Source organism: Sturnira hondurensis, unplaced genomic scaffold, assembly GCF_014824575.4.
Source record: "Sturnira hondurensis isolate 20B ecotype Veracruz unplaced genomic scaffold, ASM1482457v3 Scaffold0018728, whole genome shotgun sequence".
Taxonomy (NCBI): domain Eukaryota; kingdom Metazoa; phylum Chordata; class Mammalia; order Chiroptera; family Phyllostomidae; genus Sturnira; species Sturnira hondurensis.
In genome coordinates this window covers 2,966,636-2,971,248 of record NW_028091359.1, presented here as the reverse complement: position 1 = coordinate 2,971,248, position 4,613 = coordinate 2,966,636, and the positions used below count along the sequence as shown (strand labels likewise).

General features: G+C 39.8%; 1 pseudogene; it reads left to right on the top strand.

Annotated features, from left to right (window-relative positions):
- Positions 1-2,368: 2,368 nt before the first annotated feature.
- On the top strand, positions 2,369-3,862 carry LOC119003568 (protein maestro-like; annotated as a pseudogene).
- Positions 3,863-4,613: the final 751 nt, after the last annotated feature.

Below are 4,613 nucleotides of genomic sequence, written 5' to 3'. Positions count from 1 at the left end.
AACCCTATAGCTTGTGGGACACTTGAGAAAAACTTCTCACTAAAAAGAAAAAAAAAAACACTTTAAAAACAATTGTACTGTTTTGACATCTTTTGTGACAACAGTAAGGAAGTCTGAAGGAAAATGTGTGTCCGAGGCTCGGTCACTTGGCAGAATCAAACATCTTTTGGATTCAGAATTTGTGGGGCAGTAACTGGTAGGAGGACCCGGGGCTTTTAGCCAACATATCAGCATCTGGGTAGACGACGTAAAGGAAAAATTATCTAGAAAAGATAATATTTCTGTTAACCGTTTTGCATTTCTAATTACTAACCATTTTAGATGGAACTTTTTTTTCTAGAGGCAGGGGCTGGGTAGTAGAAATACTCTCTCCCTTTTCTAAACGGATCTAAGCACAGACTGGGAGAAGTTAGATAATAGGTTACTTCCAACTCTTAGCATCAGTGGATTTAAATCACATAAACATTAAATTTGCTTTGTAATTATACCTCAAAAAAGCCCCCCAAAACTGTAGGCCTCAAAAAAACCCACCCCAGTAGGAATCAGGCCCAATGAGGATTCTTCTAGTGCCAAAAGGCAGCACTAGAGGTCTGGGCGCTGGGAGGTGAAGATGTATTCCCAGGGGAGGGAGGAGACCTACATTCTACCTACCGGTATTGCTGTATAGGCCCCAGTGGTACAACTACCCATGTGCCTCTGAAAATAATTCCGGAACTTTGGGCGGGCTGTAGATTGCCCATGCCTGGCTGACGTTTTGCTGAGTGTTTAATCCTAATATTGAAGCTATTCATATCCTCAACAGTAGAGGTCCTCAGTACCACAGTTCTTCCACTAAGATGCTGAAAAGGTATCCCATCCTTGAGTTATTTGGCATTCATGGTACCTGAAGAACTTAGTCATTTTATGGTTATAATTGCCTATTAATAAATCACTAATAAATGAAAAAATTAGTCCTTGTCTTATCTTGGCTTAAAATTTTACAATCTTCTGTAAAGCCAAAATACTGTGACAAAAATGACAGTGGGATTGAAAAATATATATACATCATTCTCTTGAAATTTTGAAATAAGAAGACCATGAGGAAATGTTTAAAAATACTTTAAAGTTTTTCAAGATGAAGAACAACAAAGATTTTGGGGGAGTCTTGGGGGTCAGTTCCAGTTTTGTAATACCAGCCAATTTACTTGCTAGCTAACATGTTTAGAACTGTGGATCTGAAAGATACTTAGGGTGGGCTTTGTTTTTTATTTTATTTGAATTATCTGCCTGTGAACCCAATTCACTAGGAATATTCCCACTTACCCTCTCTTTCCACTGAAATCGGACATTGTCCTTAACTCCTCTCAATTCCTTACTCTCCCTAGCTAATCAATCACTAAATCTTATCAATTCTACCTCCTCTAGATTGATTGGTCCATGTCCCATCTCTTTAGGCCCCACGGCACCAGTTCAGACCCTTCATTTAGCTGTCATAACTGCTTCCTAACTGATCTCTCTATTTCCGATCTTATCTCCTTCTAATCCATTCCCCACCTATTTAAAAAATTACCTTTCTAAAATGTCATTTCCCTGCTTGAGACTTTCAGTAGTTTACTATCGTGACTTGATAGAGCCCAAATTTTCCTAGCATTGCCCGTGAGTTCTTTTGTAACTTGTCTCCACCTCTTCATCTTTGTTGCTTCCTTCTCCCTCAGCGCAGGTCTCAAATCTGTGTTCCAGCAGAACTAGAGTTCTCCGAACACATCAAACGATTTCAACCTTCCCGTTTTTACATGCTGGTTTTCTCTCTAATACTACTGTTAATTCTTCTGTCTCTCCTGTTTGCCTGTCAAGCACCTGACTCTTCCAAGCAGGGTTAGCTCTTAACCTTTTTGTGTGAATACTGTACTGTATATATATTTCCACTAACATACTCCCCCATATTTGATTAAGTTATTTCTCCCACTAGACTGGTGCTTTGGGAAGAGGGGGGCAATTTTGTCCATCAGGGGACATTTGGCAATGTTTGGAGATATTTTTGATTGTCACACAGGGGAGTGCTATTGGCATCTAGTGGGTAGAAGCCAGAGATGCTGCTAAACACTCTGTAATTCTTAGGACAGTCTCCCATAACAAAGAATCAGTTAGTCAAAAATGTCAATAGTACCAAGGTTGAGGGTGATGGAGACTCAGATATGGCAAATGCCTGCTGACCTTGTGGGAAGGGCTCAGCAAAGGAACAATGGCCTTTGCCAGCATTTCTGTCTGGGAGAAAGCTGCCACCCAGCTCTTGCCCTGAAGCCAGACAATTCAGTTCCTCCCTGTATATTTCTGGCACTTTCAAGCTGCTGCCCCAGCACTGGAGCTCAGAGCAGGAGAATCTAATTCCATGGACCAAACACAGAGAAGAATCCTGGGCCAGCCCCTTTCCATCCTCACCTCCTGGCCCGAAAAGTAAAGGACATCAATGATGTCTTTTTTTCCTAAGGACTCTTAGAAACTGAGGTTCTGGAAGCTGCAGCCTCTGAAGAATGTTTGGTTTTTTTTTTATCTTGGCAGAAAGAGCTGGGACCCCAGTGCTAAAAAGTGTCACATTGCAATGAGAGGCCTGGGACCTATGGCCTGTGAGAAAACCAACAAGGTGAGAAAATATAAGAAAATTGTCTGAGACCTGCTGGTACATGGCTGGTGTGATCCCATGAGCTCTGAAGTCATCCATGAGAATATGAAGACTGACCATCAGCCCAGGCAAGATCCAAGAGAAAGGCCAGGCCTCCTTCCTCATGGGCATGCTTTTCAGACCAGGACTGTATGAGATGCAGAGAGTGACAGCCTGAGATACCGGCCTTTTGTTTGGGCAGTTGGCTGCCTTTGCTGGGCAGAAATGGAAAAATCTTCACCAAATTAAGCAGACTCAAGATTCCCTCCTGACCCATGTACAGGACAGAAATCCCCAGGTTGCCAAGGCTTGCAAAACCAGGTTCCGAGCCTGTTCCCCCTTTCTGAGACAAAGGAAGGAACACAGAGCCTCAGGGAAATGCTTCCATGTGAGCACATTGTGGGAGAGTGGGCTATTCCCCCCAACCCTAACTCTTCAGTTGTGTCTGTTTGCCTCTTGTGATTGTAACAGAAACGGGGTGTTGGGAGAGCAATTGATGGCAAAAATAATACTGTGAAATTGTGTAATTATATCCAAAGTCAATCTAAATTGCTTTCATATATGTCTGTTTCTTCCCATATGAAATTGATGAGAAGGAACATACTTTCTTTAAAACAATTACAGTCTATGTCGATTCTGCGCTTATTTCTCAGCTTTTTCCTTATATTCAACACTATCACTTCTATTTTCTTTTTTTTTTAATTTCTGAAGTTGAGATGGATAACAATTACTTTAAGTATTTTTTCAATCTGCTATTGATACTTTGCTGTTTGCTACTGACACCTGTTCTTGGTAAGATCTGTTTAAAGTTGGTCAAAATGCCATGAAGGTGGTTTGGAGGGGAGTCTTCAGCTTCTCATAATCTTCGACATGTCTCCAGGATCATTTGGAACAAGAATTAATAAGGAAAAAAATCTACAAAGCACGTGTTAAAAGAAACCTCAGGCTGATGGTGATGTACGGAATGATAGAAGTAACATTTATTGAGAATGTTTAAAACTTATTGAGGGCTAAGTGCTGTGCAAGTACTATTTAATACAATAACCCAGTGAGAAAGGTACTGTTAGTATCCTCATTTTATAGATAGAAAACTAAGGCACAGGGAAATTAAGTAACTTGCCCAAGATGCCCCAATAAATAGTAGAGCCAGAATTCACACCTGTATGGTCTGGCTTTCAGAGCCAGCATTCAACCACCATGTATTACTGCCTTGTTGTGGAGTAACTAATGTATGGTTAGAAATGTAAAAATAAATAAATAAGTACCAAGATTGAGAAACTATGCCAGACCATAAACTTGTGCCTTTTTTCAACTTTGGACCCTCAAGACCTAGAACAATGCCAGACAACAATTTGGCACTAAATAAACACTGGTTCAGTGAGTGAGAAATGTTGTAAGATTCTCTGGAGGGAGTCCATCCAGAGGTAGACAAATAAGATTCTTTGAGGAAATGGCCAGAGCCCAATTCAATCACATTTAAAGGTGTAATTTGAAATTTATTTTAGAATTTTCTTCATAGTGCATAGAGAGATTGGATTAAAATTGTGATCTGATTATGTGCTTACTTTCCCTCCCCCCAAAATTATAAGATGAAGAAAACATTTTAAAAAGAAGGAAAAGTTAACCAGATTACCCATTTTGAAGAATCCCTGAAAGAAAATACAAAGGATAAAAGGAAATAATCCAAGAAATGATAGAAGACAGTTCCCTAGATCTAAAGGAAAAGAGAAGCTTTCAGACTGAAAAGGCCTACACCAGATTACCAAAAATAAAGAAAAAACCCATAATACAAAGGATAGGCTGAGGAAAAACAAATAATCTACAAAGGACTAGATATCAACTTGGCATTATATGTTTCATTACTAAGGCTAGATGCCAAAGACAATGAAACAATATGTGAATACAGTGAGGGAAAATTATTTTAAAGCTAAAATTGTATTTCCAGCTAAGTTCACATTTAAGTGGAGGGAGAGGG